The 17166-nt window shown below is 42.0% G+C and overlaps 1 protein-coding gene across 8 annotated transcripts in view; it reads left to right on the plus strand.

The window, feature by feature from the left end:
- The window catches only part of LOC142466796 (uncharacterized), a 361893-nt gene that overhangs the window by 272707 nt on the left and 72020 nt on the right, over window positions 1-17166 (plus strand). The window contains exon 1 of one of the 8 annotated variants that reach the window (XM_075572221.1): window positions 12657-16981. The exons of the other annotated variants lie outside the window; for them this stretch is intronic. The gene's annotated coding sequence lies outside the window, so the exon portion shown is untranslated. Of the gene's footprint in view, window positions 1-12656; window positions 16982-17166 lie in introns of those variants that run through there. 8 annotated transcript variants of the gene reach the window in all.

Genomic DNA, 17166 nt, shown 5'->3' on the forward strand with positions numbered 1-17166 from the left:
AGGAATATTGACATTAATAGCATCTTTGCAGATGAGGAAATTCCCATCGCAGTTGATAATGTATCACATGATATGGAAAATATGGCTGATAAATTAGAAAAACTACTGATTGATGAGAACAAGCAGCTGTGGGATGCGATAACCATTGAAAAATATATTGAACAAAAACGTATTCCACGAGGTCTGAGATTATTTAAAAAACCTACAACAGACTTCAAAAGTGAATCATTTATTTTGGAATGGAATCGCATCCTTGACAGCTGTTCGTTTGAATTAATGCGTCTGTTAATATCAAAACGCAAAGTATGTCTTCAAACATTAGACAAGGAAATTAACGATATGAAGGGATACTTTGAAAAGTATAAAGATAATTGTGAGTTACCAATGCTACACTGGCGACACACTTTATTCGAGCTCGGCTAGTCCCACGAATTCGGGTATACCCGGGTGTATTGAGGTTTGTGACTGTTTTCTGCCCGAGTGCATTGAGGTATTTTCCAGGCAGGGATTGAAGCATTTTATTCCCGCTGGCTGCAATACTGCACAGTATGTATATATATACTGCATTACAATTCATGAATTTATGCCATCTGGTAGACACGCGAAGCATTGCAGCCTATTAAATCCTAATCATTATCATTTAACAGATCAGCCGCCCGTCAGCCAGGCATGAACCCAGGCTGGGAAGGCAAACGCAACGGGGCTTGTCAGAGGTGAGGAGCGGCGCATTCCAGGTATCTGCCAGGTACATACTGGGTATTTGCTCGAATAAAGTGTGTCGGTGCAGTAGAAGCTAGAATTAAAACAAAAATGGATAAATTACAAAAAGATACTATAATCTCAAAACAAACAAAGTTCCAAAGGGACAAAAATGATTATGTCACGGGATGTTATAGAAATTGGAAAAAACTCAGATATGATAATGAAAAATATAGGTATAATAAGGATTATTCACATAAAATACCTTCAAATTATAAAAAAACTATTGTAATACCTAATGAAATATCCTCTGATCCAGTACAATTTATAGCCCCTAAGAGGTCTAGAAGACCTTCAACACCATCTTCTATAAAACCAGTAACTGGCAGTACAAAAGCCAAACACCCGGCCCCTCCTGTTCCTCCAAGCCCTCTAGTCAACATACAGGGTAAAGATACTGACAATATCTTTGATCAATATCATCATCAGAATAAGTACCAACCTCTTATAGACCTAGATAGAGAACAACGTCTCCCTGGTCACAGTCGGGAAGAAGAGAAAAATACGTTCTCTTTTTTAGACTGGCGACAAACGAGGGAGCCCAAACAAGCAAGAGATGTAATAAGAGACTTATTGGGAAAAGAAAACTCCCTGAAAGACAATCGGAATAGAAAAAACACTCTAGAGGAACGAGAGGAGGGAGAAAAATTAGGCAAGGTACAAAAACAGTAAGTCAAAGTGCTTATCAAAATATCTTTAATATAAGCCAACATCCAATTACCATCAAAGAAACTAAGCTATTATCAAAAGGTTTATCCTTTGCTCCAGTTACAGGGCCAGATAGTTTTAAGTTGTATGTTGATGTCCAAAGATATGTGCGCAAGCTTTGCCTCAAAAAATATTTTCAAAGAGACGCCATATCTAGACTGGACACCAACACTAACTTACCACTAAATACAAACAATTCAACGTTCAGAAATCCCTCAACATTCTTTCCTAGGTTTGTGAGTGGTCCCTTTGTGGACACATTCGCTAAAATGGTCACAGATGACCTAGAGACCCTAAGTAGAAACCACAAAGTTAGGACTGATAATCTTAGTAAAGATGAAAAAATAACTTTACGTGCACTTGAAGAAAATGAAGACATAATCATAAAACCAGCGGATAAGGGGGGGGGTTGGTAATCATGGATAAATCATATTACATCCAAGAGTCACTGAGAATTCTAAGTGACATATCCACTTACCAACTCCTCCCAGCGAATCCTACCAGCAAAAATTATTTAATTATTTAACATTTGGTTTAGATCAAAATTTAATTACTCCAAAAGAATTTGACTTTCTTTACAATAAACACCCCAGACTACCCTTGTTTTATATAATCCCTAAAATACATAAAAATATAAATTTTCCCCCCGGCCGCCCCATCATTTCGGGCATTCAATCATTAACATCACACTTATCTCAATATATAGATAGACAACTCCAGAAATATGTCATACAATTACCTTCTTACCTCCGGGATACTACCCACATACTGCAGACACTCCAGGACATTCAGTGGCAACCCCATTATATTTTTGTTACCGCAGACGTCAATTCATTATACACCATAATCAACCATGATCAAGGATGTGAATCAGTCTTAAACACCCTAAAAAATGACCCATCTGTTTCAAAAGAATTTAGAGATTTTTTGATTTTAGGAATTAAATTCATCCTTTGTCACAATTTTTTTCACTTTAATAAAGCTTATTATTTGCAGGTATGTGGCACCGCCATGGGCACCAAGTTTGCTCCTAGTTATGCTAATATATTTATGGGATATTGGGAGAAACAACATATATGGTCCAATTGTCCCTATGGTGCAAGCTTGGTGCTGTGGCGGCGCTACATAGATGATATTATTTTTATCTGGTCAGGCACTTTAGCACAGTTAACACAGTTTCAGTTATATATGAATAACAACACTAATAATTTAAAATTCACGTTTGTCACTAATACTAATAAAATAGAATTTTTAGATTTAGAAATCACTATAGTTAATAATCATATACACACCAGCACATATTTTAAACCGGTTCAATCAAATAATTATTTACATGCACAGAGTCACCACAACCCCACATGGGTCAAAAACATCCCTAAGGGACAGTTCATTAGACTGAAAAGAAACAGCTCACATCCAGATACATTTAAAATTCAAGCCGAGGATTTAAAACAAAAATTTGTGGAGAGGAAGTACTCCCCACTAGAGTTGGATAGAACTATCTCTGAAGTTGCAGCGATGGACAGAACCAGTCTCTTACAATATAAAAATAAAAATAAAAATATTAACTCATCAGGCAATTTGTCATTTGTCACTCAATATAACCAAATGGCACCCAACATACGCAAAACTTTAAGAAAATACTGGCCAATATTGAAAAAGGATAAAGAACTAGAGGGAATTCTACCCGAATATCCACATATTATATTCACAAAAGCTCCTAATATAGGACAGAGACTGGCACCCAGCTGTCCATCGCTGCAGCCAGTTCAAAGAGACACAACACTCTGTGGGGGATACTTTCTCTGTAACAAATGCACGGCATGCAAATACAGTAACAAAAAAATAAATTTTATATCAAATAAAACACATAAACAGTATAAAATTAAACAACATATTACATGTAGTAGTTCCTTTGTTATATATTTACTTGAATGTCCGTGTGGTCTGCAGTATGTGGGTATGACAACGCGAGCTATAAAAAGACGTTTGTATGAACATATATACAATATTAAAACTGGTTTAGTCACACACAATGTGTCTAATCATTTTCTTCAGGTGCACAATAAAGACCCAAAAGGTTTGAGGTGCGTAGGAATAGAGCGCATTGTACCACACTGGAGAGGAGGTAACACATTGAGCCTATTGGGGAGAAGAGAGTCCTATTGGATTTATGAGTTATGTACTCTGTCCCCAATGGGCTTAAATGTAGAATTCGATTTGAAATCCTTTTTGGTGGGTTAGTACCAAATACATCCACATAAGGTGACATGTCATATACATTAGTGTTTAAATTCGCTTATAGCAGTAGGTTCCTCCTACATAAATAAGCACACTATCACTGGTTTAATACATTTTATCTAATCATAATTCGCAATATTATATTAAATAATTTTTTTTTTTTTTTTTTTTATGTCCTACCTTAAAATTATGCATTTTTTTTTTTTAATTTATTTTTATTCATTTATTTTTTGTTTATATACATAAATATATATGTTGTTAGTATATATGTTCATTGTTTATTGTGTCATGTTTAAATATATATGTTGTTAGTAGTATATGTTCATTGTATATTGTGTTATGTTTAATGTTGTCATTATGTATAACAGCTGTACAAAATAGTAAGTAGCTTTTTTGTTCAAAGACATTCTCACTGTGCAGTGTCTGATTGCAAACACACTAAGAGCAACTTTATCACAAGCACAGCACATGTGCAATTAGCTACAGGTGGAACTATTTACCCAAATGGTGAAGTCAGTATTTAAAGGACATTTTGGACTGTTTTATTCATATACCCCTGAGGAAGAGAGCAGATCGCTCTTGAAACGCGTAGGGTGGAGGTTCAAGCCCCGCACACATTGGTGTAGTACCCCCCGTACATCGGTGAATCAACGTGAGCTGCCAGCTAACCATCTCTTATAGCCGCCGACGAGTTGAACCAGCTGTTGCGGTTTCCCATTATTCAAGCGCCCTGCTTGGCGCCCTGCAGGAGTACCTGCTGACAAGTTGCGTCCACGAGCGGATAGAGACGCCAGCTAGCAGTGAGCAGCAGATAGACGAGCTCACGGTGGTCCGTGGCTGACATCGTGCTGAATCAGCTGCAGCTGAGTTCCATCTGCTCAGACGTGCTTCCTGGAGCTGCAGGAGTCCCTGCTGATGAGCTGCACCCACGAGCCGACAGAGACGCCAGCTAAGCAGAGAGCAGCACACAGATGAGAGGGGATACTCTCTAAAATATCCACTGCCTGCAAACCTATTCCATCTGGTGAGTAGGCATTGCTATCATCAACATTGGTGCTACGGAGCAGTTGAACCACCTATTCAGATTTTTAATTGCTTAAATCTATATGTCCATGCAAATTGTGCATTATAGTAAATATTAATTGTTATTAAATGATTTTATTGTCCTAAAAATACCATTTCAGTATTCAGCTGTTATATGTTGTCTTATATGTTGTTTGTTTAATGTTTCAACAGTATTACGCTATGTGTTGTGCTTTCTCTTTGTTTTCAAGCCCACCGTGAGGATCAACAATCTTCACAACCAACAGGCTTGGTTTTCGTATATCCTTTATAGTGGTAAAAATTTTATAGGCGCCCACGGAACTATTCCCTGTCCATACTGTTTTCCTGACCAGGGGGTCAGGCTTTGTGTCCCAGGCAGCCCCTTATGTATAGTTTTAATTAATATATAAGGTAATAGTTACTACACCACACACATTGCGGTTAGCGCTACCTGTTTTGTTGTTTATGTGCATTTCCCCCTTTTAGGTTAGCAGCTTTCCAGGACAATTATGTCTCAATTGTTTGCTCAGAGAATCAGTAGGAATATTGACATTAATAGCATCTTTGCAGATGAGGAAATTCCCATCGCAGTTGATAATGTATCACATGATATGGAAAATATGGCTGATAAATTAGAAAAACTACTGATTGATGAGAACAAGCAGCTGTGGGATGCGATAACCATTGAAAAATATATTGAACAAAAACGTATTCCACGAGGTCTGAGATTATTTAAAAAACCTACAACAGACTTCAAAAGTGAATCATTTATTTTGGAATGGAATCGCATCCTTGACAGCTGTTCGTTTGAATTAATGCGTCTGTTAATATCAAAACGCAAAGTATGTCTTCAAACATTAGACAAGGAAATTAACGATATGAAGGGATACTTTGAAAAGTATAAAGATAATTGTGAGTTACCAATGCTAGAAGCTAGAATTAAAACAAAAATGGATAAATTACAAAAAGATACTATAATCTCAAAACAAACAAAGTTCCAAAGGGACAAAAATGATTATGTCACGGGATGTTATAGAAATTGGAAAAAACTCAGATATGATAATGAAAAATATAGGTATAATAAGGATTATTCACATAAAATTCCTTCAAATTATAAAAAAACTATTGTAAAACCTAATGAAATATCCTCTGATCCAGTACAATTTATAGCCCCTAAGAGGTCTAGAAGACCTTCAACACCATCTTCTATAAAACCAGTAACTGGCAGTACAAAAGCCAAACACCCGGCCCCTCCTGTTCCTCCAAGCCCTCTAGTCAACATACAGGGTAAAGATACTGACAATATCTTTGATCAATATCATCATCAGAATAAGTACCAACCTCTTATAGACCTAGATAGAGAACAACGTCTCCCTGGTCACAGTCGGGAAGAAGAGAAAAATACGTTCTCTTTTTTAGACTGGCGACAAACGAGGGAGCCCAAACAAGCAAGAGATGTAATAAGAGACTTATTGGGAAAAGAAAACTCCCTGAAAGACAATCGGAATAGAAAAAACACTCTAGAGGAACGAGAGGAGGGAGAAAAATTAGGCAAGGTACAAAAACAGTAAGTCAAAGTGCTTATCAAAATATCTTTAATATAAGCCAACATCCAATTACCATCAAAGAAACTAAGCTATTATCAAAAGGTTTATCCTTTGCTCCAGTTACAGGGCCAGATAGTTTTAAGTTGTATGTTGATGTCCAAAGATATGTGCGCAAGCTTTGCCTCAAAAAATATTTTCAAAGAGACGCCATATCTAGACTGGACACCAACACTAACTTACCACTAAATACAAACAATTCAACGTTCAGAAATCCCTCAACATTCTTTCCTAGGTTTGTGAGTGGTCCCTTTGTGGACACATTCGCTAAAATGGTCACAGATGACCTAGAGACCCTAAGTAGAAACCACAAAGTTAGGACTGATAATCTTAGTAAAGATGAAAAAATAACTTTACGTGCACTTAAAGAAAATGAAGACATAATCATAAAACCAGCGGATAAGGGGGGGGGGTTGGTAATCATGGATAAATCATATTACATCCAAGAGTCACTGAGAATTCTAAGTGACATATCCACTTACCAACTCCTCCCAGCGAATCCTACCAGCAAAAATTATTTAATTATTTAACATTTGGTTTAGATCAAAATTTAATTACTCCAAAAGAATTTGACTTTCTTTACAATAAACACCCCAGACTACCCTTGTTTTATATAATCCCTAAAATACATAAAAATATAAATTTTCCCCCCGGCCGCCCCATCATTTCGGGCATTCAATCATTAACATCACACTTATCTCAATATATAGATAGACAACTCCAGAAATATGTCATACAATTACCTTCTTACCTCCGGGATACTACCCACATACTGCAGACACTCCAGGACATTCAGTGGCAACCCCATTATATTTTTGTTACCGCAGACGTCAATTCATTATACACCATAATCAACCATGATCAAGGATGTGAATCAGTCTTAAACACCCTAAAAAATGACCCATCTGTTTCAAAAGAATTTAGAGATTTTTTGATTTTAGGAATTAAATTCATCCTTTGTCACAATTTTTTTCACTTTAATAAAGCTTATTATTTGCAGGTATGTGGCACCGCCATGGGCACCAAGTTTGCTCCTAGTTATGCTAATATATTTATGGGATATTGGGAGAAACAACATATATGGTCCAATTGTCCCTATGGTGCAAGCTTGGTGCTGTGGCGGCGCTACATAGATGATATTATTTTTATCTGGTCAGGCACTTTAGCACAGTTAACACAGTTTCAGTTATATATGAATAACAACACTAATAATTTAAAATTCACGTTTGTCACTAATACTAATAAAATAGAATTTTTAGATTTAGAAATCACTATAGTTAATAATCACATACACACCAGCACATATTTTAAACCGGTTCAATCAAATAATTATTTACATGCACAGAGTCACCACAACCCCACATGGGTCAAAAACATCCCTAAGGGACAGTTCATTAGACTGAAAAGAAACAGCTCACATCCAGATACATTTAAAATTCAAGCCGAGGATTTAAAACAAAAATTTGTGGAGAGGAAGTACTCCCCACTAGAGTTGGATAGAACTATCTCTGAAGTTGCAGCGATGGACAGAACCAGTCTCTTACAATATAAAAATAAAAATAAAAATATTAACTCATCAGGCAATTTGTCATTTGTCACTCAATATAACCAAATGGCACCCAACATACGCAAAACTTTAAGAAAATACTGGCCAATATTGAAAAAGGATAAAGAACTAGAGGGAATTCTACCCGAATATCCACATATTATATTCACAAAAGCTCCTCATATAGGACAGAGACTGGCACCCAGCTGTCCATCGCTGCAGCCAGTTCAAAGAGACACAACACTCTGTGGGGGATACTTTCTCTGTAACAAATGCACGGCATGCAAATACAGTAACAAAAAAATAAATTTTATATCAAATAAAACACATAAACAGTATAAAATTAAACAACATATTACATGTAGTAGTTCCTTTGTTATATATTTACTTGAATGTCCGTGTGGTCTGCAGTATGTGGGTATGACAACGCGAGCTATAAAAAGACGTTTGTATGAACATATATACAATATTAAAACTGGTTTAGTCACACACAATGTGTCTAATCATTTTCTTCAGGTGCACAATAAAGACCCAAAAGGTTTGAGGTGCGTAGGAATAGAGCGCATTGTACCACACTGGAGAGGAGGTAACACATTGAGCCTATTGGGGAGAAGAGAGTCCTATTGGATTTATGAGTTATGTACTCTGTCCCCAATGGGCTTAAATGTAGAATTCGATTTGAAATCCTTTTTGGTGGGTTAGTACCAAATACATCCACATAAGGTGACATGTCATATACATTAGTGTTTAAATTCGCTTATAGCAGTAGGTTCCTCCTACATAAATAAGCACACTATCACTGGTTTAATACATTTTATCTAATCATAATTCGCAATATTATATTAAATAATTTATTTTTTTTTTTTTTTATGTCCTACCTTAAAATTATGCATTTTTTTTTTTTAATTTATTTTTATTCATTTATTTTTTGTTTATATACATAAATATATATGTTGTTAGTATATATGTTCATTGTTTATTGTGTCATGTTTAAATATATATGTTGTTAGTAGTATATGTTCATTGTATATTGTGTTATGTTTAATGTTGTCATTATGTATAACAGCTGTACAAAATAGTAAGTAGCTTTTTTGTTCAAAGACATTCTCACTGTGCAGTGTCTGATTGCAAACACACTAAGAGCAACTTTATCACAAGCACAGCACATGTGCAATTAGCTACAGGTGGAACTATTTACCCAAATGGTGAAGTCAGTATTTAAAGGACATTTTGGACTGTTTTATTCATATACCCCTGAGGAAGAGAGCAGATCGCTCTTGAAACGCGTAGGGTGGAGGTTCAAGCCCCGCACACATTGGTGTAGTACCCCCCGTACATCGGTGAATCAACGTGAGCTGCCAGCTAACCATCTCTTATAGCCGCCGACGAGTTGAACCAGCTGTTGCGGTTTCCCATTATTCAAGCGCCCTGCTTGGCGCCCTGCAGGAGTACCTGCTGACAAGTTGCGTCCACGAGCGGATAGAGACGCCAGCTAGCAGTGAGCAGCAGATAGACGAGCTCACGGTGGTCCGTGGCTGACATCGTGCTGAATCAGCTGCAGCTGAGTTCCATCTGCTCAGACGTGCTTCCTGGAGCTGCAGGAGTCCCTGCTGATGAGCTGCACCCACGAGCCGACAGAGACGCCAGCTAAGCAGAGAGCAGCACACAGATGAGAGGGGATACTCTCTAAAATATCCACTGCCTGCAAACCTATTCCATCTGGTGAGTAGGCATTGCTATCATCAACATTGGTGCTACGGAGCAGTTGAACCACCTATTCAGATTTTTAATTGCTTAAATCTATATGTCCATGCAAATTGTGCATTATAGTAAATATTAATTGTTATTAAATGATTTTATTGTCCTAAAAATACCATTTCAGTATTCAGCTGTTATATGTTGTCTTATATGTTGTTTGTTTAATGTTTCAACAGTATTACGCTATGTGTTGTGCTTTCTCTTTGTTTTCAAGCCCACCGTGAGGATCAACAATCTTCACAACCAACAGGCTTGGTTTTCGTATATCCTTTATAGTGGTAAAAATTTTATAGGCGCCCACGGAACTATTCCCTGTCCATACTGTTTTCCTGACCAGGGGGTCAGGCTTTGTGTCCCAGGCAGCCCCTTATGTATAGTTTTAATTAATATATAAGGTAATAGTTACTACACCACACACATTGCGGTTAGCGCTACCTGTTTTGTTGTTCATGTGTATTTGTAACCATGTATTATTTGTCTTAACTCTGTGCCCAGGACATACTTGAAAACGAGAGGTAACTCTCAATGTATTACTTCCTGGTAAAATATTTTATAAATAAATAAATATAAATAAAAGTAAACATACCTTGGGGTTGGTCGGGACAGGCGGTGGCTGCAGGGACAGGCGGAGAGTCGGGACCCGGCCGCGACCGGCCATCAGATGCAGGCCTCCTCACTGTGTCCCACACCGAGCTTCCAGTCAGCGCGCACTGGAAGCTTTGGCGTGCTGACGTCAGAGGGGCACAGCGCACTGACGTCAGAGGCTGGGACAGGAAGGCCTGCATCTGATGCAGAGCCGGGGCCTGGCCGCGACTGGTAGCTATTATCCTTTGTCCCCCTTGTCACGGGAGACCACGCTTTTTAACACCTTAATATCTTGATCCTTTTATTGAACAAAGCATGAGATAAAATAAATTGTAATTTATTTACAGAAGAAACACACACAGCTTGATTTACAACACGAATAAACACTTACTGGAACAGGGCAAAACGAAATAAAATGTCCACGGAACGAAATCCGCAGAAATAGTCTCTAGACATCAATTCCCAGAGTGGGGTTGATGCGCAAATAGAGCCACGAGACAGTCTTTGGCTTGGGGCGCAGCTTGCGACCCCTCTTTCTCCGCCGAAATGAATATTTTCATTCTGTCCTTACAAATCCGGTGGTCTTTGTTCCTCATGTCCTCAGGAATCTGGTGGGATTCCTGAGTACATGTTTCGGGGGAACCCGCAACCCGGGCCCCCTTTTACCCAAACACACCCTGACAACATTCTACCTTAAAATCACCCCTGAAACTCACGCCCTGCACATCCCCGTTGGTTGGCACTCCTAGAACAGTAAAACCACATACATCTTTATCATACAAACAGTTATATACCATAATTGGGTTGAAGAGCTGACACGCACAATTCCCCAATATAGCTCAGGGGCACCCAGCCAGGCATAATACCTTTATTTGGTGGCCTGGGTACCCCTTCACCGTCACACCTCCCCATCTCAAAGCGTAGGCGCTGGCACAACCGCCCAATCCGGCGTATTGACGGGCGGCCCAGCTATTGAGGTTAACAGTTCAACAGGGCGGTCTTTGCGGTATGGTACATCTACGCTGTCGTGCCCGGTGCTCCCCGTATTCGGCTGAGCACAGCACTGATACCAACGTCCGGGACATCGGTCTGCACACACAACTTTGTAGCAGAGTTTGGTGCAGTTAGTAGCAGCACACTGGGCAGTGCGGTTATCAGAGCCTGAACTGCCCTTTCACAGGCTGCAGACCAGACCAACAGTACTGAGAGTCACTTCCCAGTCAAGTCAGTCAGGGATCTAGTCACAGCACTGTGCTGTGAGATAAACCCTCTACAGCAACCAGTGGTACCTAGAAAAGTCAGATGCCCTCCACTCGCCCTGTGGCTTGGTCAAACATCTCAGCCATCCCTACTAAGCACTTAGGGGCTTTCACCAATAGCCCTGCTTCCCTTACTCGAGCTAACCTGTGCTTGTGGTAAATCCCAAGAATAACTATAACTATCTCCCTCAGATATGCACCTACATAACTCTGCACTCCCTCCAGCAACCTACTGACCAGGCGTCGAATGGTAGCCAGGGCATTCCTCATCCCGAATGGCATCACTAAAAATTCACTAAGGCCCCTCGGGGTGATGAAGGCTGACGTCTCCCTAGCGTCCCTCTCTACACTGCCCTTCACCTCTGCTGATACCCTGTATGCATTCCTATGCAGAGGGCGCAGATCACTTGTGAGCGCACGATGATCTGTGCCATGTGTCCAGCCCGGCTGGTCCGAGAACAGAACCCTATGCTGTTCTGACCTAGCCCTGGCTACTGCTCCTGGCTGCCTACTCACCCGGGATCCTAGCTCACCTGGAACCCCCTTAGGATAACCTATCCCAGCCAAGATGCTTGGCACTCCCTGAAACAGCCTCCCATTCCTGGTAACAGGTCCATGAGTATCCGCACACAAGCACCCGCTTTACCCTCTGGCTGGCAGGCATCACCGGGGCGGCAGAACTCTGCCACTGCCCCTGATGCCTCCGGCCAGGAGTAATGCTGCAACAGCTAAGCTCTCGTCTGAGTGACCGCCTGATGCCCCGCTAGTGGAATGGAGTGGGCTTCCCGTAATCCTTGCTGCCTACACTCCCTGGATACCACTAACCGTCTTCTACCTGTCCAGACTCCTTCAAACCCGGTAGATCCAGACTCCCTACCTCAGAGCCAGCGGTGCGACAGCAAGTGGTCTGACCCCCTGCTGCCCGAGACTCGGACGACCGCAGTCTCATACCTTCTAGGCTGGGGTCAGCTTTCACCGCATTCCTAAATTCTGTTCCTAACACTAACCACCCACCCTTAGTCTCTAATTCAGGGGAAACAGGAACAGGTAAAGGGAACAGTAAGTCAGTCACTGGTCGCGACTCAGTAGTCTGGCTTACCTGTCTGGTCCCCTCAGAGACCGCTGGAACTGCTGGTCCCAAATGCAGGGGGACGGGTTGATCCTGCTGCCATCCCTGATGACTGGCTCCTAGGAATTGCTGCAACAGGAGCCAGCTCTGCAGTGAATACACAGGTAACATGTCCCAGGTCATTGCCGAGCAAAACTGCGGCATCTAACCCAGGCAATAACCCCACCTCCCTCATGCTACGACCGGCACTCCAATCCAAAAAGACCCGGGCAACCTGGAGTAACCGCGGTCCTCCATCTGGCATGGTCACACGCATCCCGGTGCCTGGGAGCAAATCCTCTAGCCGGACCATATCAGGCCGGACCAGGGTAACGGTGGCACCGGAATCCAACAAGCCGTCCGCTTGACGGTTTTCGATGGTCACCCTCCGCAGATGTTTCTGTTGGGCATCACTGGGCTGCATCCTGACTGATGCAACCTGATGCCCCTCCGTCTCCACTGCTGGTTCCTGAGGGTCAAATGCAGATCTCTCCGTGGACGTCCCTCTGTGGGTTGAATCCACGGCTCGGCTTGACTCTTCTGTGTGTGCCAGTCGCCCACTGGCGACCGGTCTCGCAGCTGGAGAGCGTTGCCCCAGATGGGGTTCACTGGACCTGGCACGGTCCGGACAGTCAGGTCTGATGTGACCGACTTTGTTACACAGGTAGCACCTTTTCTCATGCCTAAATTCTGCAGGTTTAGGATTACTGTGCTCTGCTGCTGCAGATTTTTGCACCCACTGAGGCGTTTGCTTGGCTCCCTTGGCTGGCATAGCCAGTCGTCTGGGAGCACCTTTCTCCTCCATCAGGGCATGGCTGCATAAGTACTCGTCAGCCATCCTGGCAGCCTCCTCATGAGTCTTCGTTTTTTCGTCAAAGACCCATGCCCTCACGTCTGAGGGGCACTGCTACAATAACTGCTCATGGAAGATGTAAGTCCAGCAGCGTGTGGTACTTTGTGGCACCACAACCCTCCACCCACTGAGTACCCTGGCGTGCCATGCAGGCACCATAGTTCACAAAGGACTCCTGAGGATGGCGTTCCTCTGTCCTGAACTCGCCTCTGTACGCTTCTTGGGTGAGGACATACCGCAGCTGCAGTAATGCCTTGAGATGGTCGTAGTCATCCCGATCCTCTCGTGGGGTGGACTTCAGGGTCTCTTTTGCCTTGCCCGACAGCAAGGGATATAACCACAGCACCCAGTCACGTTGTGGTAATCTGTACCTTAAGCACTGCGTTTCAAAGTCAGATAAAAATCCGTCAATCTTGTCTTTGCCACAGACGAACTTATTGAAACTGTGATGGTTAACCTGGGGCACAGGCTGCTCTCCGTTCACCAGGTGAGCATGAGGGGTCTCTTGTCCGTGAACAGCTGCCAGCATGCAAATCCGCTCATCGGCTGTAGCGTTTGCCCCCCATGAGGCAAGAAGTGCTGTTTGTCCAGAGTTATGGGTCTCCGCAGGAACATAAGGAGCAATTGGAACTGTTGGCACAATGTCCTCCGCAACCCCCAACCCCAGTCTTTCACCAATATCCTGGTGAGCACTCTCTCCCTCCCCTTGTCCATCTTCCTCCAGGGGTGGCATAATTTCACCCACCCTGTGCTGGAGTAACTCCACTGCGGCTGCAGTCACATGAGCTGTGCTGGAAAGTACAGAAAGGCTTGTTTCATGCTGCTCCAAATCCTCTTCTAGTTGTGTCTTTGCCCGACCAGCTGTCAGTAACCCATTCTCTTCACACCGGGCAATGAGCCTGTGCCGATCCCAGGAATGGAATCTCCCAGCTCGCTTGTCCATGCTTCACCCGCAGGCAACAAGATATGGCACAAAGAGAGACTGTGTTTTTCGCTTCTCTTGCAAATTGTGTGTGTGCTATCTCATGCTTTGGGAGATCTTAACTTCGAGTCTCCCTCTATGTTATAGTACCCCGCAAGATACTATATCATAGGTTCAAGCAGATCCCACCGCTGCCACCAGTTAATATAAGCCTGTCACGGGGGACCAAGGTTTTTAACACCTTAATATCTGGATCCTTTGATTGACCAAAGCAAGAGATAAAATTAATTTTAATTTATTTACACAAGAAACACACACAGCTTGAATTACAAAATAACACGAATAAACACTTACTGGAACGAGCCAAAACAAAATAAAATGTCCACAGAACGAAATTCACAGAAATCAAGTCTCTAGGCATTAATTCCCAGAGCAGGGTTGATGCGTAAATAGAGCCATGAGACAGTCTTTGGCTAGGGGCACTGCTTGAGACTCCTCTTTCTCCGCTGAAATGAATATTTTTGTTCTGTCCTTGCAGGATTCGTTTTCCAATCCTTAGTTCTAACGAACTTTTGAAGCAGGGTACAATCCTTAGTTGCGATGGAATCGTCCTTGTACCACACAATTTAGTCTTAGAGGTAGCTTCTGTACAAGATGGAACATAGATGGAACTAACTCCTGACTGGCTGCACCGGACTTTTAAAACCTCAAAAGCCTATCTGTATCATGTGCAGCCAATCTTTGGCGTGGGAACCAATAGTCCCATCTATAGCCAGGTTCTGCCAGTCCTGTGAATCCTGGTACAAAGCCTCAGTATAGCCACTGAGCATGTGTGACAAACTCCATCTTCCCTCACTTGTCACTTAGCATATGGAACCCTGGCCCTCTTACAGGGTGCCGCTCAGTCTCCTTCACCCCTTCTTGCTAACAAAAGATTTAACACGTCCGTATCCTGGATCGCCTTTGAAGCTTAGGGGCGGAGTAGCCACTGTGTCTCCCATGCAAATGTACCTTCCTCCACCCTGAATTATTTACTCTGAACATTACCTTACTAAACATATAAATCTTGGGGGGCTTTTAAAAAACATTTTCTTTTCCCCTTACTGTTTTGGTTTGTGCTGAAGCAGGGGGATTTGGCGGTGAGCTGCAAATTGCTTCAAAGATAGGATTTTATCCGGTGGTGTGTTCCTCATGTCCTCAGGAATCTGGGGGATTCCTGAGTACATGTTTCGGGGTAACCCGCAACCCGACCCTCCTTCTACTCAAACACACTCTGACAACATTTTACAATAAAATCACCCCTGAAACTCACTATCTGCACATTATTATACAAACAGTTATATACCATAATTGGGTTGAAGAGCTGACACTCAGAATTCCCCAATATAGCTCAGGGGTAGCCAGCCAGGCATAATACCTTTATTTTGTGGCCTGGGTACCCCTTCACCGTCACACACCCGTCTTGGTGGCCCTGACGGCCGCGCAGGGTGCCCGGGGCAGCTGGGCCCCCTGACTCACCGGGCCAGGGACGCCAACCCCGGCAGAACCCTCCCTGTTGGTGGCCCTGCCCAGGGAAATAATAAATTAATGGTTGTTATTACCACAATTTGAAGGTGGCATATATCAAGATTGTGGTAATAATTTACTGGGTGCGATATTTGGGCCAATCTCGCGATATGGGAATTAACGTGACCGTTAATAATGTGTTACATACCGCATTGGGTTAATATTTCTATCGTAGGATTCTGTAATGTGTATTATTACAGAAACCTATGATCAAAATAACATTAACCCATTCCATGCATGTGGTTACCATGGTATACCACAGGCACCAAAGGGGTTAATACTTAATTAAAAGAAAATATTACCTAACCCTGCTGACCCCATTAGTGGCCAATAAAACATAGCCATTGTAGTCGCTACGGTAATTAAGGGGTTTACCCCTCTCACCACCACCCCCAACCCCCACGGTAAGCCTAACCACCCTCCCCAGGGCAACTACCACTATCACCCACGTCCTCTATCCCCGCTCCCTTGTCAACTAATGCCCAATATCACTATTAGACAAATGAGGTTTTAAACATTGACACAAAATATATACACATGTAAAACAAAACAAGAAAGAACATTCAAAATACAGTTAGGTCCAGAAATAATTGGACACTGACACAATTTTCATATTTTTGGGTCTGTCCGCCACCACAATGGATTTGAAATGAAACAACCGAGATGCAATAGAAGTGCAGACTTTCAGCTTTAATTCAAGGGGTTGATCAAAAATATCGTATGAAACGTTTAGGAATTGCAACCATTTTCATACACAGTCCCATTATTTCTGGGGCTCAAATGTAATTGGACAAATTAACACAATCATAAATAAAATGTTAATTTTTAATACTTTGTCGAGAATCCTTTGCAGGCAATAACTGCTTGAAGTCTGGAACGCATGGACATCACCAAACGCTGGGTTTCCTCCTTTGTTATGGTCTGCCAGACCTTTACTGCAGCTGTCTTCAGTTGTTTGTTCGTGGGTCTTTCTGCCTTAAGTTTTGTCTTCAGCAAGTGAAATGCATGCTCGATCGGGTTGAAATCAGGTGATTGACTCGGCCATTGCAGAATATTCCACTTCTTTGTCTTAAATAACTCCTGGGTTGCTTTCGCAGTATGTTTTGGGTCATTGTCCATCTGTAAAGTGAAGCGCCGTCCAATCAACTTCGCTGAATCTGAGCAGACAATATATCCCTATACACTTCAGAATTAACCCGGCTGTTCTGTCTTC

Source organism: Ascaphus truei, chromosome 15 (assembly GCF_040206685.1).
Source record: "Ascaphus truei isolate aAscTru1 chromosome 15, aAscTru1.hap1, whole genome shotgun sequence".
Lineage (NCBI taxonomy): Eukaryota > Metazoa > Chordata > Amphibia > Anura > Ascaphidae > Ascaphus > Ascaphus truei.